At 41.7% G+C, this 26,146-nt stretch overlaps 1 protein-coding gene across 5 annotated transcripts in view; it reads right to left on the bottom strand.

The window, feature by feature from the left end:
- Positions 1-26,146, bottom strand: part of FOXN3 (forkhead box N3) — a 279,923-nt gene that overhangs the window by 44,348 nt on the left and 209,429 nt on the right. The window lies entirely within an intron of this gene.

The raw sequence follows: 26,146 nt of genomic DNA, 5'->3' as shown, positions 1-26,146 counted from the left end.
CTTATGAGCTACTCAAGTTCTGTGACAATCCCACAGACTGAAGAAGCTATTCCTACAGGGAAATGGATCATACCCATAACACCTTCAAAGGCTGTGTGCAGTACTCAGGTCACAAAGCTGGAGGAGGAAGTAATCAGTAGAGTTAGTCTGAACAACCCTACTCAGGCCACACGCAAACTATGGCATTTGGTCTCATCCTTTCCTGTACTACCAAGAAGTTAAACCACATCTGTACAGAGAATTTTTTTGAAAATGTACAAAACTAGAGCAATACGCCAATCCATTTGCATCAGGCACACAGTTACTTTTAATACAAGGATCATCAGTTGTCTGCCATTATCCTTAATCAGTTTCTGAATCCATTGTGCGGTCAGTTGGCAGATGGCATGTAAGGGACGCAGAGTAAAATATGATCCTTTTATAACTATATTCACTTGTCTCCAAGAGGAGACCGCGCGACTGCCATGGAAATAGAGGTAACCATGACAATGGTAAACAACCAAGAATGGCCAGTGAAGAAGCTGAAAAGAACATCTGCCCCAGCAAAGCGTCCCAGCTGCCCTAAGGGCGAAACTTGCTAATCGTGTAGTGATGCCGTGTGACAGAGAAAGCCGCCTATGCCATGTCCAAATAAATGAAGTGTGCAATTGAAGCAGACATAAAAATGCACACCCTTGTTGACTGCAGCCTCTGTACTGCTAAACTGAATGACTAATGGACTCGGGGTGAAATGGGGGCGGGGGGAAGAGAAATACTTGTCACTATTTATACTAAATTACATACCACAAAATTCAATTTGCTGTTAATAGCTTCTTGGCACTTTATTTTGGGTATTATGTTGGAGAATCACATTTTAGCGTTAAAAATACATGTTTCATATTTGTTATAAACGCAGTTCAATTTCAAGGGTAATAACGTAATGGAGTATAAAAGCTCTACAATCTATTAATAAATACAGACCTTGCACAATGTGAAAGATGGTAATGGCTACTTCAGATAAACAGACATGTATACACACACACACACACACACACTTTTTCTATGTCATCTTTCAACTCCTTTTTAGATGATGCTGACAACAGTTTTGATTGACAACACTATAAATGCAGGATCAGCTGCCACCCAGTCTGCTCTGATTTGCCCAGATTATCTGTTCTAGAAGGGAAGCAACCTTCTTGTAAACTCATGCTTGTTCCACAGTTCTCTATCTAGAGACAGAGAAACAGACACAGACAGAAAAGGCCACAAAGTCCAGACTCATTAGAGAAGAAAATCTGTGCTGACTGCCACAGATATCAGACACAATGTCTTGCAGTATTCTTTTGCTGGGGTAATATTTTCAAAACAGCCCAAATGTGTTCCTGGTGCACAATCCCGTTCAGACAACTTTTCTGCTTGAAGATTTGTATGGGGTAATCCTTGCATTATTTCATCACTGGACATGATCTGTTAGGTTTATATGGGTAGATGAGGCTTGAAAAGATGGATTGAATGCCTTTGATGGGTACTGTCAGAGTGCCCATGATCTCATCAGATCTCAGAAGCTAAGCAGAGTCGGCCCTGGTTAGTATCTGGATGGGATTCCACCAAGGATGACAATGCAGAGAACATAAGAAGAACATAAGAGAAGCCATGTTAGATCAGGCCAATGGCCCATCCAGTCCAACATTCTGTGTCACACAGCGGCCAAATATATACACACACACACACACACACATACACACTGTGGCTAATAGCCACTGATGGACCTCTGCTCCATATTTTTATCTAACCCCCTCTTGAAGGTGGCCATGCTTGTGGCCGCCACCACCTCCTGTGGCAGTGAATTCCACATGTTAATCACCCTTTGGGTGAAGAAGTACTTCCTTTTATCCGTTTTAACCTGTCTGCTCAGCAATTTCATCGAATGCCCACGAGTTCTTGTATTGTGAGAAAGGGAGAAAAGTACTTCTTTCTCTACTTTCTCCATCCCATGCATTATCTTGTAAACCTCTATCATGTCACCCCTCAGTCGACGTTTCTCCAAGCTAAAGAACCCTAAGCGTTTCAACCTTTCTTCATAGGGAAGGTGTTCCAGCCCTTTAATCATTCTAGTTGCCCTTTTCTGAACTTTCTCCAATGCTATAATATCCTTTTTGAGGTGCGGCGACCAGAACTGCACACAGTACTCCAAATGAGACCGCACCATCGATTTATACAGGGGCATTATGATACTGGCTGATTTGTTTTCAATTCCCTTCCTAATAATTCCCAGCATGGCGTTGGCCTTTTTTATTGCAAATGCACACTGCCTTGACATTTTCAGTGAATTATCTACCACAACCCCAAGATCTCTCTCTTGGTCAGTCTCTGCCAGTTCACACCCCATCAACTTGTATTTGTAGCTGGGATTCTTGGCCCCAATGTGCATTACTTTGCACTTGGCCACACTGAACCGCATCTGCCACGTTGACGCCCACTCACCCAGCCTCAACAGATCCCTTTGGAGTTCCTCACAATCCTCTCTGGTTCTCACCACCCTGAACAATTTAGTGTCATCCGCAAATTTGGCCACTTCACTGCTCACTCCCAACTCTAAATCATTTATGAACAAGTTAAAGAGCATGGGACCCAGTACCGAACCCTGCGGCACCCCACTGCTTACCGTCCTCCACTGCGAAGACTGCCCATTTATACTCACTCTCTGCTTCCTATTACTCAGCCAGTTTTTGATCCACAAGAGGACCTGTCCTTTTACTCCATGACTCTCAAGCTTTCTAAGGAGCCTTTGATGAGGAACTTTATCAAAAGCTTTCTGGAAGTCAAGGTAAACAACATCTATCGGGTCTCCTTTGTCCACAAGTTTGTTTACCCCCTCAAAGAAATGTAACAGGTTAGTGAGGCAAGATCTTCCCTTACAGAACCCATGCTGAGTCTTCCTCAATAACCTGTGTTCATCAATGTGCCTACTCATTCTGTCCTTGATAATGGTTTCTACCAACTTTCCCGGTATTGAAGTCAGAGGTCGACAATCACAACCTCTGAATGTCTCTTGCCTTGAAAACCCTGTGGGGTCGCCATAAGTCAACTGTGACTTAATGGCACTTTCCACCCCCACCACCACAGCCACAGACAGAGACTGTCACTCTTTAAGAAATCTTTAAGTGTTGTAACACCTATTTTTCATCTGTTTAAGGGCATGTAACTGTTTGTAAAATCCTGTTCCCACTGGAGGGCTTTGGAGGATTTTTGTGTTTCTTTTTCAGTTTTTTACATAGTTATATTTTGCATATCTGAGAAGTCCCCGAAGTATGTAGAAATATCTGCTTTGTCTGTGAATGTTCCTATATCACTGCCATAATCATTACCACCAATTCTGCAAGCCCTTAAAAAGTTGTGAGAATCAGAAATATTGAGAATTCCTCTCCAAAATCTCCCCTTCCAGGATTATAAGATTTCCCCAAGTGGTTTGAGAAAGCTAACTCCCACCCACCCCAATTGGTGTTTCCTTTTAATTGTGCCTCCTGAACCACTCTTAGTCTTGATGACATTATTCTGGGTGTTTTGAATATCTGCGGTGTCCCTTCAAATATGCAGAGACCAGTGGGTGTGGTGCTGCCTTTATGGTTATAAAGACAGACTAATGTCTTTAATAAGAATAATTATGTGCATAGAGAAACCAAAATATGTTATGTGAAGTACAACATTTAAGATTAAACTCCAAAGGTGGCACCTTAGAAAATCAATATGCCAACAGCTAGTTTGTTATGGTATTAACATTTTTATCTCCAGTAGGTTCTATTTACAAAGAACAATTTTAAAATGGGGTTTTAATACTGTTAAATCAGTTGCTGCCCCTAGATTCTGTGAATCATGGAATGTTACCAGGCAGAGGAAATAACAATGGATTAAAAGTTTCACACAACATTTTTATTATTCTTTTTTGTTTAAATACACTTTTCTGTATTCAGAAGAACCATCTGTTTAGCAGTATTTTAAAATATGTTCCAAATGTTCAAATGACAATGCCTAAGAAAAGGCATTCATAGTCAGAGAAAGATGCATACATACAAAACAGTAACAATGGATTAAAAGTAAGTTTCACAGCACATTCTTATTATTCTATTTTAAATACACTTCCCTTTTCTGTATTCAGGACAATCTGTTTAACAGTACTTTAAAAATGTTACAAATGTTCAAATGACAATACCTAAGAGAAGAAGGCAGTTATAGCCAGAGAATGATGCATACATAAAAAACTTTTTAAAAAATGGAATGCCACAGATATACTTTTTACCATGAAGTCAATCTGAATTACAGATTTCTTTTTCTTGCATATAGAAAGAAACACAGATCGTATGATAAAGGGAGGAGCAAATCTTCAGGCCTTCTGAATCACATCTAACTTTTAGACACACGAAGTATTTAGAGAAAGGTGTACTTATCACAATTTGCTTGATCATGACTGCAATCTTCCATCATGCTAGACACCTCAGGGAAGCCTATGACCGGTAAATTCAAGAGGAAACACTAAAAAGTCCCTTTTCACACAATGCACAATTACCTGTTTGAACTCACAGCGACATGATGTGACAATGGCTGCTAATGGAAAAGGACTTACAGTCCTAGCCTAAGAACAATTACACCTTGCTAAGTCCATCAAAGTCCATGGGCTATGACTCTGCTTTAGACATCCTTGTGGAGGATAGGCTATTTCAATGGCTATTTCCCATGATGGCTAAGTGGAACCTCCAACATTCCTCTTAATACCAGTTGTAGGATGGCTGTGAGAGGATTTGGCCTTTGTGTTCTACTTGTGGGACTTCCATGGCTTCTACTGGGCTTCAGTGGAAGGCAGGATATTGGGCTAGGTAAATCTGATCTGATCCAGCATGACTCTTCTTAAATTATTTTAAATGGTACTCCAAGAGCCTGCAAACTCTCAATGGAGCAGTAGCTATCCTAATTTTAAAAATGCCATTTCATAAGCTGATTTGAAAATCCCCTCAGTTTAACAGAGGTCTGCACAATGTAAGGGGAGGCTGCTACTCAAGAAACACAACTCCAAAGATACTTGGTTTACTGGATTATGGTCCAAATATCTGCACCATGGATTGTTTCTCTGTGCAATCCATATGGTGATACATGGAGTAATTCACATAATCATACAACCCATAATGGGAGAGGCAGTGCTTCCATCTCTGTGAATCAAGCCGTGGAAGTTGAAAAGCACGTGATGTGCAAGTGCACTAGATTCAGCAATGATCAACATATCCATCAACAGAGCACTGTTCCAGATCTCTTCCTGTTTCACCCATGTATTGTATGAGCAGAAAGTTATATATGACACTTGTTGCATACTGACATTTGTTTCCATAGCACTGACCACATTTACTGAAATAAGCAACTGGCTATAACTAAACACTGAGGGAGAAATTGCTACAAGATTTAGTTATGTATTATTGCAAAATTGGCCATTCAGTGAAAAAAAATTTAAAAGCTACAGGCAAATGCACAGGGCATCTAACTGTGACATAAAAGGACAGTATTTTTAAATTGTCATTAACACCAAGAAAGAATAAAATGTTCTTCTGCAATCTAAAGCACATCACTAGCCTGAAATTACACTGGCTTTTATATGCTTTTCACAATAATTCAGTACAAGACACTGCACTGGGAAGATACCGAGGCTGTAGACCATTAATCTTTTCTAGGACAGCAATTCTCAGGTTCAAATGAGCCATTGTTAGTGTTTTCAAAATGGTTTTCATAAAGTTCATCATTGAACAATATGTACCACTGATAACAGAAATCTTTCTCCTATTTATTTTCTTCACCGTGTACAGGAACTGCTGTTGAATTACATTTAGTATGAGATAATGGCATTTTACTACTGCATTAAAAATGGATAGAGTTACAAAAAGTACTACTAACTGAAGAAGTTAAGCTCTCTTCTTTCAACCTTTGCACTTCCTGCTTTTGCTACACTGAATTTTGCACTAGAGCAGTCGCTATCCAATAATGACCATACATCAACTGGACCCTCAGTTCTCTGAAGCACCACCAAGTGAATGAAAATAACTGGAACGTGATCACAGAAGAAAAGAACTTAAGTCATTTGAAGGCTGATAGTTCTATATACGGCAGACAGCTAACAAGGTGATAAAAGCTTAACGGGGACACAGACTGTCTAAAAATGTGGTAGATGTACATTGAACAGAGCATATAATAAAACGTAAGCTATAGTTTTTGCAATAATCTCTGCTCTGCTTATCCATTTATTATTTAATATGCTTTTATCTAGTCTTTTAGTTCAACAATGACCATACAGTTCAGCAAAAGGAACCTACAATCTAGGTCAGCAGACCAGAAAAGCCCCCTTGCCAGAGGAGCCATAAGATTGTACACCTACACAAAAAAATCTGGTTTTGCACCTATACCAGACTAGCCAGGACCACAGTTCATCATCATATTTTGCATATATGAAAGATTAGCCATTCAGTAGACCTAGCCCTGATGCAGATGTAATGCTTAAAGACAAGTATGTTGTTTTAACCATTACATACAGAGAAACCGTAGTTTAGCTTGACAACTCAAGCCCTACCCCTACACGTTTCCGTATATACACTCCAGGGAGACATGGTTGTTACCTTTCAAGTTGAGAGCTGGTTGGAAATTGTTTTAACTTTGGTGCGTTCCATGCTAATGCAACCTAAACTCCCTTGAAACAACTTTTTTTCTATTTTGTGGTTTATTGCCAATTTCTAGCTATGTTTTAAGCATTCAGACAAAATGATTACTCATGGATAAGAGAAAAAACACTGTGGCTCAGCAGATGGCTACACATGGTGCCAACCCTGCTACTTCCTGGGACTCATGGGTATTTTACTTTGATGGCCTCTCTTTGACTTCTTAACATTTCCGCAGCTCTCTCTTTATCCATATTTCTGTCCCATTGCCCTCCAAGCAGCAAAAAAGACATACTCATTAGTGTGGATAAGGTCTTCCTCATTCGTCACATGCCAGAAACAGAGACAGAGGAGCAGGAAGTCCTGATCGCTTTAATATAGCATTATATCGACTTGGGTTGATCAGTAACCAGATTTGGTATGTCAACAAAGCACCAGGAAACACTTGAGATTCTTTTAATGCCACACTTGGAACACACCCTCCCTCCTCTGCAAAGGGAAGCCTTTTGGAGCGTAGCTAATGATTGGGTCAGACAAGATTCCCAAAGGAAGTGGAGACTTCCACAACTGAAAGTCCTGTGGTACAAACTAATCCTCCAAAGGTGATGCTATATGTATGGAATAGTACTTCTGCAGAAAAACTTTTAAAAGTACAACTAATGGCCCCAGACGACCAGACTTACAAACACTCACCCAAACAAAGGAAGGTTACTTGCTGTGCCTCTGCATGATTCACTGAGATCATATTATTTCAAAATGTTGCACTGAGTATTTGGAAAATTCAATCGTTCCCAGCACAGAAATGCAGCTGTACTACCACCCAGACACAGAAGGCTTGTCCTTTGTGTCTCTGTATGAGTCAATGCTATAAGCACACAACTAGTACCTCAGATAAGGGAAGTTCAATCAACCATAAACAGCACTTCACAAAATGGATGTCCCAAAGTTTTGGTTTACCAGTGTACAAACCTCCATGTTGTAATTAGCTCAAATGATACATAGCAATTTCATTAAATGTATCAGGGAAATTTTTCTTCCACTTCATTTTCTAAAAGGATTTGATATGCTTTTGGTGTATAGGCAATCTGGGAAATCCTTTTCCCATATGTAATTATAAATGCAAAAAAACTAAGGCAGGATAGTAGCTAAACTGGCTGCTATATTTTTAGGAAACGTCCTCCTAAAGGAGTAGATTAAAGGCAACTAATTGCCAAAGTGTTCATTAATGCAAGAGACGTTTTGAATATATTTTTTAAAAACCCAAGCCTATTAGCTTTATGTACCAGGAGAAAGGCCAATACGCCTACAAAAGGTAATTCCACTGGAGGAACAGCTTATTTACCCTTTGAACATGTAACTGACCTCTCTTCCCCCACGCATCCAAAATATCAACAGGGCAATTTATGAAGTTCTTAGAACAGGTACTAATAGAGATTAAATCCCATTTCCCTCTGGAACACTTGACAACTCTCATTTTGCCCTGCAGCCATAAGCTACTGGAGCACGGAAGCAGAGGGCTGAAGACCCTGATACACATTTCTTGTGAGAATGGCTATCAGATGTTCTCCGCAGAGAGTCGTATTGAATTGTGCTAGGATGATTGGCCCTTTTTAGCGTTTTGAAGCAGATTAAGATGGGAGATTTAAAAACAGCAGCCTTCTATCAACAAAATTGTTTTGGGGATTAGTTTTCTTTACATGTTCTGCTCCCTCACTCCAACCCCCCCAAATCCATTTAAATCAGAAACACACCCTCCCCATTTTGTGTGCATACACACATGGAAGTCACAGCGACCTCTAGTGATTGACTCCTACTGGGGGCCTGGAGGACATTCAGAATAAGTAAAGGGTTAGAACACTTTCCCTATGAAGAAAGGTTAAAACACTTGGGGCTCTTTAGCTTGGAGAAACGTCGACTATGGGGTGACATGATAGAGGTTTACAAGATTATGCATGGGAAAGAGAAGGCAGAGAAAGAAGTGCTTTTCTCCCTTTCTCACAATACAAGAACTCGTGGACACTCAATGAAATTGCTGAGCACCTGGGTTAGAACGGATAAAAGGAAATACTTCTTCACCCAAAGGGTGATTAACACGGAATTCACTACCATAGGAGGTGGTGGCAGCTACAAGCATAACCAGCTTCAAAAGGGGATTGGATAAAAATCTGGAGCAGAGGTCCACCAGTGGCTATTAGCCACAGGGTATTGTTGGAACTCTCTGTCTGGGGCAGTGATGCTTTGTATTCTTGATGCTTGGGGGAAGGAATGGGGGCGGGGCTTCTAGTGTCCTGGCCCCACTGATGGACCTCCTGATGGCACCTAGTTTTTTTGGCCATTATGTGACACAGAGTGTTGAACTGGAAGGGCCATTGGCCTGATCCAACATGGCTTTCCTTATGTTCTTAAGTTCAAGAGGGCTGGTATATTTTTCATAACAACCCCCCCCCCCCAAAAAAAACACCCCCACACACAAACATTAGAAACACTTTTAGCAAAATGAACTTTTCATTCAATATATTTTCCTTATTTTCTTATGTAACTCTCCTGTGCAGGTTGTAATTTCCCTCTTGGATGAATTTACTGTTGTTTTTTTAAAGAGTTCATGAGAAATGGATTTTATTTGAGATGCCCATTTAAACTGGAAAATACAAGGACAGAAATGAAAGCACATTGCAGGCTTGATCATCTCATGAAGCAGTTTATGAATTTCAGAAAAGATGAATTTATTGTGATGAGAAGAAATATAAAAAATTCCTCTGCACAGTCAAGAAAACCTATGGATGAGAAGAAATTTTAAAGGAGTCAAAATAATCAGTTCCATCCTCTCTTTTTTTTTGTAAATCATAATTGGACTAGTTGCGCCTTTTCAGACAGTAGAGAGAACAGCCAGTTTAAAATGTGATTTACCCTTTTGGTCCCTGTAGAAATGAAACAAAACCAAGTGGGGAAAGCCCACCCATGTTTTGTCTGTTAAATCCAATCCAAAAGTTGTTTGACAACCAGCTTGATAAGAAAATATCTAACATAAAATGAAGAAAACCAGAATGCATTAACCTTACACACCTACTTCTGCTCTTTTTGAATGCTAATCTCCATTAATAATTCTCTAGAGAAAAATCAAATGCATTTGGAAAGGACCCGGGAACAATGGAGCTCCATACTAATCTGATGACCTTGTCAGGGAGGGGAGGAGAGAGAGACAGAGAAAGAAACTTTAAAATTACGTCTCTAATGAAATAAGATGAGTGCCATTCTAGAAAACACAAATGGCCTGCTTCTTTATATGTCCAGCAGGGGGTAGAAAAATCTCAGTGTATAATAAGCAGCTCTAAAATATTTACATGAAGCAACTTCTACTTGATTGTGCTAATTCAGCCTTCTATACAAAAGTATCCTGCTATCTAATACTGTGGAACAGCAAAAATGCTCTCATCAGATTTTGGGGGCCGTTAGAGTCTCTTTTGTCCTTTTTATAATTCTCTGTTCTCTATAACCCCTTTCCCTAGCCCAAGAGGAACATTTTACATTCCCAGTGTAAAATATAACACACCCATCACCAAAAGAAATGCTTTGGTTTTCTTCAAACCAGTAAAATATTGTTGGCATGGTATGTGTTAATAACTAAAGCCCTATTAACTTCACATGAAGTGACAAATGTGCATTTAAGAGGCCTAAATTAAGGTTAAATAGGGAATGGTGAAAAGGTCTCGGAGGCCCTAAAGAAGCTCATGGCCATAGGTTGCCTACCCTAAACTCGTTGTGGCCTGGTTCAGACATGCAATTTGTGCCTTTGTTTTGTAGTGTGAAAAAACATAATTGCACAAAGATTGCTCTGCCTGATTCTGCATGTAGACTGGTGAAAGTGGATGTAAGTTAATTGGGATACAGCTTTATGTACTTGTTTGGTTTTAGAATTTTTATTGTATCTCTTACATTGTTAACAGTCTTGGAAGCAACCATTACTGTGCTATAAATTTCTCAAACAGTGGGCTATGGAGTACAGTCCCCACTCAACTGCTTGTTCAAGTAGCTTCCATGCATGAATTGGGCCTATATTAAGGTCAGAACAGTTGATGTTTTTAAATCTGCACATATAGGGGGTTTTATAGCAGGTTTGTTGAGGGGTTTAGGTTCAGAGGGTAAGACTAATACACACAAAGTTTCCTTCCAGATTTGTAATCCTAGGACTACAAAACTAAATCTTTAGGGTACTTCTCAAACATACAGCTGCATTTGGGAGCAGTTGGCAGAAATCAATTGGCCACTAAACCAGGTAAAGTACCTTTAAGATTTATCTTTCTAATACCCACAGAATGAAGCCAGGTATGATTTTTAATGCAATGCCCTGCACATTAAGGACTGTGGCTAGGTGTCACCAGGTGAAACTTTGTTTTATAAAGCAAGCCTAAAGAAAACAAAACGCTGTTGCTATGCGATTCAAATAAAGGCCATAGCAACACATTTGGGAACGAGAGATGGTAGGCAATCTGAGCTTTACTTACACCAGCAGGTTGAACAGGTTTCAGAAATTTAATGCACCACTAGGTAGACAGGACACTGCATTTCCACGAGATGCAGCCTCGTCCTGTTCAGTTTTAACTAGCTACTGTTTCAAATTCTTTGCTTTGCGCAGTCAGCAGTTCACTTCTCAGTGGTCACCTTGCTAAGTCAGTCCAGCCACACACACCTATGTGTTTGTGTGTGAGAGAGACAGAGACACTTACTCAATTTAAAAGAAGAAAGGAGGAACAGATAAAAGATGGCTTGCAATTACTTGAAAGAGGCTGAATAAAGGGCTGCCTAACTGCTCCTTTTTCCTGAAAGGAAAGAAAAGCCCCAGCACAAACAAGATATACTCACAAGGAGTGTTCCCTCTAAGCTGAGTTAGTGTGTACTAGTTCACAGTTTTTTAGCCTCCGGTTCACACATTTTTGTCTTAGCTCAGGAAAAATGGCCCCAGAGCGAACAAATTGATAAAGTAGCTCACAACCTAAATGCCAGTAGCTCACAAAGCAGAATTTTTACTTACAGGACTCCATAGCTTAGAGGATACATTGCTCACAAGACTATCTTTGGATCATGGATTTTGCCTGAGACCCCTTTCTCTAAAAAAGTAGATATAAAGGCGTTCAAGGCAGTAAAGGTAAGTAACTATGAGACTTCACTGCTTAAAAACACAAACACAAACCAAGCTTTATTCTCTTGCTGGGCCTGTTTATAGATGGCAATGAACAGTATTAAGAGGACCAAGAAAAGCTCAAGGGTATGAAGCAGGAGATCCTAGAAGAGCAGAACTAAAGGAGTCAAGCCCAAGGCAAAAAAAAAGGGGGGGGATGGGGCAAAGTCAGCTGGAGGGAAGAAGGGAAGTTGGGACAGATAGTCTATCACCTGCCCAACTAGCTACACCATCACTACTCTTTATCTCTAAGCAAGCATCTTAGTAGAAGTAGAAATGTCCAGTGCACCATTGGATCTGTTTACAAATCATTTCATCACAGTTGTCCTGATGGATGTTGATGGGATCATGGGATACTGAATCCTTGTCCATCTTGGCAGCTGAACTCATGTAAAATCACATTAATGAGTCCCCAAGGTCCATCATAAATTAGTCATCAACTCAGGGTGCTTTTTCTCAGTCATTAAAAGGTGTTTATTCATTCATTACTGTAAAAACCATTGCTAGAAAAGAATGATGAGGGCAATTATTGCCTGGTCTCTAATCTGCACTTTCTGTGCAGAATGAGTTTGAGAGTGGCTGTTGAACAATTTCAGGTCTTCCTAGATAGACTCATCTACTGTACTTTCAGTCAGGCTTAAGGTAAGTTAGAGGTGGTGGCATTAACTGATTTTTTTTTGTTTGAATATATACAAGGGCCATGCCTCTTTGTTGTACTTATTGCATTTACCAGCAGCCTTTCATATGCCATCTTGTTAAGGTGTTTTGATGAAGGGAGGATCAAGATATATGCTTTGGACTGGCTAAAATTGTTTCTCATGGACCAGACTCAGAGGGTTGTTGTTGGCGATCAGTTGTTATTAGGGTGGACATGTCTTTGTTTCACAAGGGTCATCTTATCCCCATGCTATTTAATCTCCATGTCCTTAGGAGAAAGGTCTGCAAGACCATCTTCTCTGGTATGTCTCTGGAAGAGCCTTGAGCATCACTGGTAACAACACTCTGGTGATCCCTGGCTCAAGGGAGGTCTGACTGTCCCCAACAAGGGCTAGGATCTTCTCAGTTCTGGCCCCGACCTGGTGGAACTGTTTGCCAGATGACATCAGGGCCCTGTGGGACCTTATGCAATTCCACAGGATTGGTAAGGCAGACATGTTCTGCCAGACTTTCAGTTGAGGACAGCAACAGTTTTATTATCTGGTTGGTACGTCTCTCTTTTTCCTACCTCCCTGACACTTTGTAAGTTTCCTTCTCTCCCCAGCAGGACACCTTGTTCAGGATTTAAAGAAAACTTATAGGACTTAATCTGAATGTTTACAATTTTAGCTAAATTTGTGTGCTGGTATTAATTTTATGTATTTTAACTATATTGAAAATCGCCCTTAGCCTGGCTCAAGGTGGAATGGGGCTATTAATGGTGGAGGAGGAGGAGAAGGAGAAGAAGAAATCATTTGTGGTTGTGGAGTAGGCTGCTATAATATGTTGACAGCACACAGCTCTATATTTCCTTTAGCCAAATTAACTGGTGATGAACTCCTGAGAAACTGCCCAACTGTTGTGGTTAAATGGCTAAGATTGAAAAAGCTGGAATAGAATTCTGACTGAACAGAGGTGATGAGCTCTCAGCAGGTTCAGCTGACCCTCACTGACTCCATTAAGAATGAGACCCAGTATTATAGCAGCTGCAAAAAATGCTTTCTTCCTGGCCACTTGGATCTGTGCTATGGTAACCTCATGGCCAGACTAATGTAATGCACTCTACATGGGTATGCCCTTAAAGTCATCTCAGAAACTCCAGCTAGTACAGAATACCACAGTTTGGTTGTTACTGGGAGCTTGGTGGAGGACTACGGTTGTTACACCTATTCCGCAGTCACTCCATTGGCTACCAATGAGTTACCCGGTTCAGTTCAAGGTGCCGGTTCTTACCTTCAGTGGTCTTGGCCCTCCTGCTATGTTCCACCTCTCCTGCTATGTTCCACAACAACAGCTTTCATTGGTAAAAAACTGTGGCTCACACCCAAGCTTTCTCTGTGACCCTGGCTCACAGAATGGCATGCCTGTGGAGGTCAGGAAAGCCCCCACATTTCTACACATTCTGCTGAATGATAGAACAGAAATGTTCACGAGAACATTTTAATAAAGACAATAGGGCAAAGCATAATGGAATGGTTCTGAAGGGTGCCTTTTGTACAGGTATAGGATTATGATCTACCGCACTGTTTATTCCTCTATGCATCATTCTGCCTTTCCTCACCTCTACCTTTGTACCCCCTTTTCTGCTTTATTTGCAGTGTGTCATGTCTCAGACTTCTTTGTCAGCATTGTTTTCTAATTTTGCAGTCCTAGGCTGGTTATATTGCTTATTGGCTGTCTCACAGTGCCTGATTATATCATTTTTGTATGTTGTCATCCCACCTACAGTCTCTGTGAGAGAGGCTGGCTATAAAAGTAATAACTAAATAGTAACCTTGTACTCATTCCACTTCTAGATAGACTACCCTTTTCCTCCTAAATATGTGATGAATGGTAACATTCTTATAAACAGTTATTGTTCTTGTGCAGCCCTCACTCATGAGGTCTTGTCCATTATTAATATATCTCAGATTTAATGTCTGGTTCTGTCCATGGAGGAATGTGCTGCTTCTCAGTATTGTGTGATTAGTAATTTTGAGGCTGTCTGCCAAGGAGGGACAGTGGCTCAGGGGTGACTGGGTGACAGTGACTCTTGGGGAGGGACGGTGGCTCAGGGGAGGGATGGTGGCTCAATGGTAGAGCATCTGCTTGGGAAGCAGAAGGTCCCAGGTTCAATCCCTGGCATCTTCAAAAAAGGGTCCAGGCAAATAGGTGTGAAAAACCTCAGCTTGAGACCCTGGAGAACCGCTGCCAGTCTGAGAAGACAATACTGACTTTGATGGACCAAAGGTCTGATTCAGTATAAGGCAGCTTCATATGTTCATATGAGGTTTAAGATGAGCTTTCTATATTGGTATATCTTGAGATTCCACTGCCTTTGCAATCAACTCTTGCTCCGTTCGCCTGTACACATGTACAATCTGAATGTACACGAGTCCTCTTGTTTGTAAGTAACAGCCACACATGTTCACTTTACAAATGAAAATGAAGGACCAGTAACCTGGATAAGCGTGGAATTTAAATCACACATTCACCTGTACATACATAGAATGCAACACAAGGATTGTTCAACTCACGTATTAAAAGAGAAATCAAGTATTCACCTTCCATGGATTGTACTTGTGAATTTTATATTTCCAAATCAGAACCAGAGAAGAAGAAGAAGAAGATATTGGATTTATATCCCGCCCTCCACTCCGAAGAGTCTCAGAGCGGCTCACAATCTCCTCTACCTTCCTCCCCCACAACAGACACCCTGTGAGGTGGGTGGGGCTGGAGAGGGCTCTCACAGCAGCTGCCCTTTCAAGGACAACCTCTGCCAGAGCTATGGCTGACCCAAGGCCATGCTAGCAGGTGCAAGTGGAGGAGTGGGGAATCAAACCCGGTTCTCCCAGATAAGAGTCCACACACTTAACCACTACACCATACTGGCTCTCCATACTGGTATAACTTAGCAGAAAAGCACATGTTTTGCCCACATAACATCCCAGATTAAATTTTTACTTACAAGAACCACAGACAGCAGGGCTTTCTCCCCTAGACCTTGGAGAGTTGCCATCAGACGCAGTAGATGATACTAGGAAGCATGGACAGAGTATAATAAGGCTGCTTCATATATCTATTAGAACCCACAGTCCTTCACAAGGCAGAAAAGGATTCTCTGGGAAGGTGAACATTTCTAACCTGTTGCAGCATTATTTAAATTGGGGTCCCTAATATGTTGCCTTTTGGTATATCTTGAGATTTTTGTTGCCCGCAAACACCTTTCCTGGTGCCAACCAAGTGTTTTTAGAAAGTGGGAGGGCAAGAAAAGGGGTTTGTGCCCATCAGGGTGTATGATTGGCTGCTGAAGATCTGATTGCCTGAGCAGATGTTTTAAAAGTTGTTTCAGCAGCTACTGCCTCCATACAAGAATCATCACTGTATGACTGAAAGTAAGCCATGTGTATACAAGAAAATAGTTTTAAACAATATCTTTGTTTTAAAAGGCATTCTATTAAACCGTTTCTGCCTGAAATGTTGACTCCCAGACATGGTGAGCTGGCACCGCATACTGCAGCAGTCATTTTGTAGTTGCATCCATTGCCACAACTTTCTCAAAATTCTAAAAGTGCCTGTGAATTCAAAAAGGCTGAGGATCCCAGATTTCAATGCAACAAGATTTGCACAGTTATGAACTAGTTTCAGTGCATGTGCTTCAATTAGCTACACTGGGCAATTTAGGTTCGTTGTTTCACTATATTGAGCGTTTATTTTGATTAGAATATTCAAAGCTTCAGTGAAAACTTTCAACAACTATGAAAACATGGATAAATATTAAACTCTCCAAAAGAGTTGCTGAAAATTAAAGCTTCAGTTTAAAAATACATGACTCAAAGCATATATTTCAACATTCACCAAGAAAGACTATTTTGGGTACAGTATTCTTTAAAAAAAAAAAAAACTGCCACAGAAGTCTGTTGCATACCTAAATATAGCACAAGGGAGAAGATCCTTCTTTCAGAGCAGTTTATTTCCATTCAAGTGTGAAAACCACTATGTATTCTTATGCGTCATCCTGGGTGCTGATCTCGGCAGCAAAATAAATAAATAAATCAGAAGTTGTCTGTATTCTTTGCTCCCCCTCCCCCTTAAAGGCCCTAGCTTCCCAACTTTAAGTAGATCCCCAGCTAAAACAGCTGGCAATCTGAAACATGACTAAAGCTTTGGCAAACCATGACTGATTATCTCAAGAGATCTGAAGGTGTTCCAATAGTACTGCCACAGTGCTAGATTTTTATACAGGGAAACTGCCCACAATACTGTAAAGTTTGTATCCTGGGGGTAAATAGTGGCTCAATAAAAGGCAGGGGGGCCCACCTGCTGACTGATCGCTATCACTACCTGTTCCTGTTGTTTTAGTGTGTCAGAGATAGTGTGAATCTCTTTTAAAAGGTCTGAGCATGGTAGGGACTCAGAGGGCTAGCCACCTTATCTGTTACGGAGCTGGGTTTTGCTGAGATGGAAGTTGTCTGAAGCCTACAAGATCACAGTAAGAAACTTGGGTAATCTTAGCTTCTAATTTGGGTTTGGATATCCTATTGAGAAAAAACTTAACTGCTTTGTCTTGGAAAGACTTGTTCACTTTTAAATAGTACTTTGAACTATTGTCTAGATCAGGGGTAGGGAATGTTGGCTCTCCAGATGTTTTTTGCCTACAACTCCCATCAGCCCCAGCCAGCATGGCCAATGGCTGGAGCTGATGGGAGTTGTAGGCAAAAACATCTGGAGAGCCAATGTTCCCTATCCCTGGTCTAGATGATAGGTAGAAATTGTTACATACCAGTCTTGGTGGAAACCAGTGCAATTAACTAAGCTGCCTTGAGTCTAAAAAGTAGGTAGCAGGCCCATAGCCAGGATTTTTCATTTAGTGGGGCCCACAGCCAGGATTTTCATTTAGTGGGGCACATTTGTCATATAAAAATGTTTCCGATTTGTCACACATGAAGCTGTCTTATACTGTCTCTCCAAGCCCCCTCCCTCCCATTCCCCCCCACAGCTCCCCTTATCCAGTGTCTTGAGTCTCCATTCCCCAGACCAACCTGACCCACAGAAAACCCACTTTTAGCCTTGGGTGGAAACGTTGTTCACTGGGGACAGTCAAGACAACTCATGTCTCTGAAGTCGTGGGAAATGGGCAGGTCCAGGCACAGAGGAGCACCAATGAGAATTCCCTCTGAGGCAGCATCATCAGTCTCCAGGCAGAAGCACTAGCAACTGCTCTCATTGTGAAATATTATTTTTAACTGAGAGCATCAAGGGGAGGCGAGCTGTCTTCTTTGCTGGCTACCATTCTGCCGCCCAGTGTTGAGCTTCGCCTCCAGGGAGCTAGGCTGCTCCAGCTGGGGCTGCCAGTGCAAAAGCATGTGTGTGTGAGGGATGGATTTAGAGCAGCTACTCCATCACTGCTGTCTACCTGCATGGTGGGAGGAGGGCGCCAACATGGAAGCAGAAGCTCCAAACAGTCCCCTCCAGAGGAAGAAGGGAGATCCTCCCCACCCTTCAGCCAATCCAAGCAGTGGACCTTTACAAGGGGAAGCGAGCTGCTTTCTTTGCCCGCTATCATTCTGTTGCATTGAGCTCCACCTCCAGTGCGCTGGGCTGCTCCGGTTAGGGCCATCAGTGCAAAAGTACATGTGTGTATGTCTGCTCACATGGTTGCTCCACTTGGGGCCACAAGTGCAAAATCCTGACTGTCTTCATGTAATTTACCAAGACTTCTTGCACTGGATGGGAGGAAGCAGGCAGAAGCACAAATCAGCCCAAGATATCATGGGGGAGGGGGGAGTTCCACAGGTGCAGCAGCTGAAGCAAATCCACCACCATTAGGCTGGTGGCAGGGGAGAGGGGGGCTGGCAGCAGCAGGGGAAGGCCAAGGAAGGTAGGGCCAGAAAGGTTACAGAGCGCTTTGATTGGAGGGGCCTAGAGCCCCCCCCCTAGCGACAGGCCTGTAAGTGAGAGGTGAACACTAACATTTTTGAGTTGGGGTCCAAAGAACCTAGAAGAGTTCCATGGCAACACAGATACTGCTCTGACAAGAGCCACATCCTCAGGTTCAACAGCAGGCTAGATGACTGCCTCACTTCTTTACCCCAGCTGAGAGCTTGAAAATATTTAAAGAGGCAGTGCACTGTAGCACCTCTACATGGCATTGAGGAGTAGTGTTGCCAACTATTCCCATAAATAGAGACTTAATGTATAGAAAAGGGCACTTGAAGCTTTTAAGGCATGAAGGTCACCTGGTAAATAAACTCCCATTAAGTGCCTACCAAAAGGACAAGGCATTTTTCTTTCCAGCCCGCTGGCAAGCCTATCTAAGGATGCATTGTTACAGGGGCTTAGAAGATAGAGAAGTCACTGAGGGAAGTTTCTCTGATTCAAGGTCCAAATATCTAGGCCAAGGGTCTTCCATCCTGTTGACCCTGTATGCACTTTTGGATTTTTGAGAATGGGGAGTGGCACCACTGCAACAAGGTGGCTCCCAGGGGGAACGGGGCTAATCACAAAATGTTGGGAAGATGCAAGGCACACATTCTCCTACAACAGAGATAGGTGTTTCTTAACTGGTCTCCCTGCAGACACAAAAGTGCTTCCTGGGCTCTCATGAAGTACCATTCTCCACTGAAGTGAAGGTTCAGGACTGGATTTCTGCTTTGGAGAAGAAGCAAATGGACACCAGGAAAACCATTGACAGGTGGAATTACACCCACATACGCCATGTTAGGAATCATTAGTCTAAGCTAAGAACTTATCTTACTGGTGTTTGTGTGCAAGCTCTAAGTGCTATTAAGAAGGAAGGACATTGAAAGCAGCTGACAAAACAGAAAGCAACATCAACCCAACCTCTTCTTTCCACAAGACAGCACACAGAAGAGCTCCTGCTCTGAATATGTTCCTATGGGTAAGGGGACTCAAGAATTCATTGTCCATTACTTTACTTTCCATAATTTCATCACAACAAAGACTTCAGCTTTTTCGTCTTCACACAATCTTGGCATCTACTATGCAGCAAATCCAGTTCACTCACTTGGTTTCATATTATCAAAAGAAATGGAAACTAATCTCTTAGGGCTCTCCTCTTCTTTTGCTTGCAGCCTTCCTAATCCATAAGCACACCAGAAAAAAGAAAATGAAACGTACTTTGCTAGCTAGCACTAAGTGCTCTTTGGAAATTACATTTCTCACGTAACTGCCAGAGGCCTTTTTCTTCCTTACTTTATGCTAGAGACTAAACCAATAACAGCCTATCCACATCTTCATCCTGCTGCCTACTCTTTTCTTTGGCTGGTCTCAATTCACCCATGACATTATTTAGTTCAAATATAAAACTATTACTGAGATTAAAGCGCTGCAGGAATTCACTAACATCTAGCCATTAGGTCATAGTGGTCAGGTTTATTACCGAGCAACAGCAGGACTAATTCCACAAACAATAGCAAAGCAAAAGAACCACCCATTAATCAAATTTCCAAAACAGCTATAGTCTGAAGACTGAGCATCCTGTTGACGGTTTACATAAAACCAGCCATCAAAAATATATAAGCAGTATCTGGCCTACTTCTGCTGATGAGTGCACAAGCTCAGAACCCACCTAACACGGCTGACACATGGTGAAAATAGCATCCTGTGGTGATGGGTTTCCTTGTCTCTCCCATAAGAGACATAGTACTAAAGTGATTTCAGCCTTTTTCAGTCTGGAAAATCACTGGCATGTGCTTAGCCATGTGAGGTTCCCAGGGTTTCATCCAGGGCTTTTTTGTGTAGCAGGAAATCCTTTGCATATCAGGCCACACCCCCAATGTAGCCAATCCTCCTGGAGCTTATAGAAGGCCCTGTACCAAGAGCCCTGTAAGCTCTTGGAGGATTGGCAACATCAGGGGTGTGTGGCCTAATATGAAAAGGAGTTCCTGCTACAAAAAAGCCCCGGTTTGATCCTTCCATTTATGCTGTTTAGCTTACACATGAGAACTTTAATGAGACTGTCCAAAGGTTCCGAGTCACCAGTATGCTGATGGTATTCAGCTCAGAGACAGTATTTGGCCAGTAAGTGGTTGTCTAAGGGAAAACAAGCTAAAGGAGAAACCACAAGAGACAGAGAAGCTGCTCAATAAAGAGAAGACTTTCAATACGGCAGGGTTGAATACAACTTCCTCTGTAATGGAGTTTAGGAGGTATGACTGTAACCTGCACTAAGGTAAATTCAGTGACAAATAATGCATTGTATCAATTGCATTTGGTGCTGAAATTATCTTCCTTCTTGAGCTCTGCAAACCTGGCTGTACTGATCCATGTAACTTTGAGGCTAGACTGCAGCAACATGCCCTATTTAGTGCTGCCCTTAAAGACTATCAAGCTGCTGTGCCTGGTACAATAGAGGGTATGTGCCTAGTGGTTAAAGCATGCAAATGGAAACATATTACTTCCCATCTTGAAACAGCGACATGTGACCCCTTGCCCAGATTGTCCAGAGGTATGGGTTGGGTTGCCATCAGTATGCCAATGACACCCAGTTCTATCTACTGATGGCCGGCTGGCCTGGTGCTGTCCCAGAAAACCTGGGTCAGGCGTTGAAAGTCGTGGCTGGTTGGCTTAAGCGGAGCCGACTGAAGCTGAATCCAAAGACAGAGGTCCTTTGCCTGAGTTGCGGCGGCCTAGACAGGGAAATCCCCCTACCACTGTCAATGGCGCCCAAGGTCAGAAGCTTGGGGGTGCTGTTGGAAGCCTCCCTTTCAATGGAGGCCCAGATGGCAGCAACTGCAAAACCTGCCTTTTTTCATCTGAGGCGGGCGAAACAGTTGGTCCCCTTCCTCGACCGTCGCGACCTGGCACTTTGATCCATGCAACAGTCACCTCGAGATTGAACTACTGTAATGCCCTCTACTTGGGGTTGCCTTTGTCGTGAACCCGGAAACTCCAGATAGTGCAGAATGTGGCTGCTAGGCTGCTACTGGGGCTGCCCAAGTGAGAACACATACAGCCAGCACTGCAGGAAGTGCACTGGCTACCAATAGTGTACCGGATTCATTACAAGGTGCTAGTTATTACTTTATAAGCCCTGTATGGCCGAGGACCCATTTACCTGAGGGACCGTCTGTCCCCACATGTTCCTCAGAGGGTACTAAGATCTGGATCCCAACATCTCCTAGTGATTCCTGGGCTGAGGGAGGCAAGATTAGCAACCACCAGATCGGGCCTTTTCAGCGGCAGCCCCATCCTGGTGTAATCAACTTCTGTAAGAGGTTAGGGTCTTGCAAGACCTCATCCAGTTTCGCAAGGCCTGTAAGACCATGCTCTTCCAGCAGGCCTTCAACCTACCGTAGAAGAATTCTGGAATAACCGCCATCCTGGAACTATGAGGAACATCTAATGTGTCAGCACCAAGCTGTATATTGTTTTAATCTATTTGTTTTAACTTATATATTTAAGTGGTTTTATTGTTTTTATGACTGTGATCATGGTACACTATGACTTTGTAAGCTGCCCTGAGTTCCAATATGCTTCTGGAGCCAAATGAAGGCACTACACTACCTGGGGCCAGCTTACCGGAAGGACAGCCTCTCCCATTATGGACTCGTTCACCACCTCCGAATCTGTCAGGGCTGCTTCCTAGTAGAGGCCTCAAATTCAAACTGTCTGATTAGTTATAGTGCACGTTTAGTGTTTTTCAGGGTCACTGTAGAGACCTCAAAGCACAGGATAAACGTTCACAGACATTCCAGGAGAACTTTATAGGTCAACTGGCTGTTGGGATAATATTTTTAGCAATACCCCATAGCATGGTTTAACTCAGCCTTTGAAAAATCATCTCTAGGCAGCCCAAGGTATTTTTCAAGGGGGTGGTATCTAGTGAGATACTATTTCAAAAAGTCTGAGGAATACAGCCATAGGTAAAATTGGGACTACAATTTCATTAGGCAAATGCATGCTGTATTAAGCTCTAACATATTAATTCAACTGAAATGTAATTGTTGGGGTGGGTTTTCCTAGAAAAAGAAAAATGCTTGGTGCGGTTGTCTTGGTTGCCTAGATGAGGGCAGAAAGGCAGGGTATATATTCTGATTAAAATAAATAAATAAATTTACTGTTGTCTCCCTCTGACTGAGCACAAGCTTTAACATAGCAGGTGCGCAAATGTAATCTCAAAATACTGATTAGCCTTCTTTCTTTTAGGATCTACTATTTTGTAATGCATCTTACCCAGTTGAGTTAACAATCTTCCTTTAACTGGTACATTTAGATTAAAAAGTTTGTCCACCGCTAGCAGCAATGAAAAGTTCATTAACGTAACTATGCAGTGACTGGTCCCACAAAAGTTTTTATCCTATAGGCCATTCCTCTGCAACTTCATTCAAGTACTATTTCTAAATTTCACAAACAAGGCTGAGACTAGACCTTTTGTATGGTTGCATTTTTTACAACCACTGGTCTCACTGCCACAACAATTAAACTACAAATAAATGACTTGAGTTCATTTAATGGACTCCCAGTTGGGAGGCTGCCTGCATTCTATGCTGCGAGAAAAATAGAGGGGGCAGACAGGTCCTTTGAGTGGAAAGATTTCCGGTTTGTCATTTTGTGAGAAGAAAGATACTCTTCATAGTACTTTGCGGTGGCTTAGCTGGTCACAAAATCACTTTGATACCATCTCTAGTTTAACTAAACTAAACACAAGTTCCCTCACTAAACACAAGTTCCTCACCAACACAAGAGAGCCAGTTTGGTGTAGTGGTTAAGTGTGCAGACTCTTATCTGGGAGAACCGGGTTTGATTCCCCACTCCTCCACTTGCACCTGCTGGAATGGCCTTGGGTTAGCCATAGCTCTTGTAGGAGTTGTCCTTGAAAGGGCAGCTTCTGGGAGAGATCTCTCAGCCACACCCACTTCACAGGGTGTCTGTTGTGGGGTGGGGGGAAGACTGTAAGCCACTTCGAGCCTCTGATTCAGAGAAGGGGGGGTATAAATCTGCAGTCTTCTTCTTCATCCATTGACAGCAGTATTGAATGACAACCTGCATGTGTGAATGAGCCACTGCAAATGGCTCTCCAAAACAAAGTTTTCATATTACCCAATGTCAGCTCCAATACAATACATTTTTCTGGGACAGTTCATTGGCAGCAAGTCAACAGTAAAGTCACCAAATGATGGAACGTTGATGAACAGGCATAATGCAATCTATGCCTTTGTGAATTGTGAGTTGCACCAAGAACAGTGGCTCTTCTTGTGACATCTTGTAATTTCAGCACCTGCAGCAGGCTGAGGGGAAAGCACCAAATATTTACTGTTGCTCTTAAAAGAAGGATTGTTCTCATACCTCTCCAAACTTCAATATAATAAACCTTGTAAATGAAGCACTTGCTATGGGCTCAGGCTATGACATGGACAAAGATCTTATGAACAGCATTCAGTGACATCATTTGCCCCCAAGAGATTGTAAAAGAAATGCTGCTTCATTTTGGCTGTCTAAATACCAAACACTTTTAGGATGTGAAAGCTCTTCTTTTATATAACTTCTATAAAACAAATCTCAAATTATACCATGTTTGCTGTATTATTTAGTACATTCTCCACTACAAACATAGTTTAGTGCTCTATTTGATTATTATGTTTTTCATCTCTTCCAGTAACTCCCACAAGGTATTTATGTGAAGCGCTTCAGCAAAATGAATGTAACATCTGTATTCTATTTGCTAATGAGCGATCATCATTTTTACCTCTCTCCAACCAAGGATTTTGCTTCTTGGAATACTAATGCCACTACCCCCAAAAAATTAAAAATAGCTTCCCTCATTAGTAGCACTGTAGTTAACTGAATACTCATTCATTATTTGTAGTCCAGCTATGTGTCTACATCTATGTCCACATTTAACATGTTTTTTTTAAAAAAACCTGGGGTTGTCAAAGAAGGAAAAAAATGGATTTTACACATAATACTTATACAGAAATACACCATTAAAACATTTATACCATAGCTCTCTTTAAATGAAATTTCAACTTCACCGTGAAGCAGACTTGGAAACTTTAGGGTCTTTTTTTAAGGCATACAGTAAATCATTATGAAATTTACATTCAATATTAAAGTTGGTTTTTTAAAAAGCCTGCCTGACAAGGGATGCTCAACAGAATGCAGATATGAAAATAGAAAGAATATATAATAATTGTGCATCTCATCTCTAAGGTGTTTGGGACATCCATCTGCCCACAAAACTTATTTCCAACTGGCCATCAGAAAAAAAATTGATGGGGAAAGACCGGCATATGCAAAGGATTTAAAACCCAAAAAGTAGAATGGATGTAGAGACAGAAATATTAACCAATATCTTACTATATTATTAGAAAAGGAGAATGTATAAGCAAGGCTAGACTATTTACAATCAAGAAAAACTGAAATACCATAGACAATAAATTCAAATATTTTATATGAATGGCTACTATTTTATTTTGATATGCTCCGTTTGTATAAAGTGCAACACTGAGTTCAATCCCATGGAAGATTTCTACATGTATGACAATTCTTGCACAAGTGCTAAAATAACTCCTTGCTGTCTGCTTGCGCTAAGTGAGAATGATTGTATCCCCACTGGCTTTTCTGCCTGTGCAATACATAGCACAAGGTATTTCTTCTGATATAATTTCAAAACCCAATTAAATGAAATCATGTGAACCATCTGTTGTGCACTCCATCGCTCCATATGCACACTGTTATCTTATTAAAAATGATATTAAAACACTGTGTGTTGCTGCAGCCATGATACCACTGCTTGCAAACGACGCCATTTTCCTTTCCGCTGACAGCTCTCTGGATGCAACCCATCAGATGGTAAATAATAAAGCAGGATTTCAGGTTGAGGTCAAGGAGAAGGGGCTATAGCCCAGCAGTGCTAGCTGGTGTGACAGCTGAGTGACAGTCACAGTAGCAGGGGCACACAGGGAAGCCATGAACTGCAGTGCTAAAGGTTGGGCTCAGAAGTTGTTTACCTAGAAACCAATGTGGGAGGAAAATGATGCCCAGGCAAGGCTCAATTGTCTAGATAGTTTCATTTAGACTTTTTGATGTATTGGGATGACAGTTCTGCAGCTTCCTTACAAGCACTAGGCTGAAGGGGGCTCCTGGCTTGTTGCTGCATTCATACTACCTGTGGACTACACGTTCCTGCAGATGTTGTTGCAGAAGAAAATGCACTAGGCTCTTCTGGTGCTTAATTTCAGAACACCTGAGGTGCATGCAGGACTCTCAGTTGCAGCTAGGCACTAAAACTCAAAAGGACTGTGCACAGCATACAAACTGTACTCCTTCTGCAATCTACATGGTTTCTGGGCATTCAACAGAAACAGCATTTACTTACGTTAACAGTTGGAACTAAAGGTGGATTACACATTGTGAGTCAACACAATTAACAGGTTGGGGCATTCACTGAACAGTGAAATAGCATTTGGGTTATAGAACCAGCCAAAAATCCTTTTTAAAAAACTCCCAAAACAGAACTGAAGTAATGTTTAAGTGTTAACATGACACATTAAATGACGCAAAATTACACAGCCGGTTCCAACTCACAGCAAACTATACAGAGTAGTAAAGACCACAGTCCCTAATAATTTGTCTAAATCAGGGCTTTTTTTGAGCTGGAGTG

Source organism: Heteronotia binoei, chromosome 21 (genome assembly GCF_032191835.1).
Source record: "Heteronotia binoei isolate CCM8104 ecotype False Entrance Well chromosome 21, APGP_CSIRO_Hbin_v1, whole genome shotgun sequence".
Classification (NCBI taxonomy): Eukaryota; Metazoa; Chordata; class Lepidosauria; order Squamata; family Gekkonidae; genus Heteronotia; species Heteronotia binoei.
This window is presented reverse-complemented; position numbering and strand designations above follow the sequence as displayed.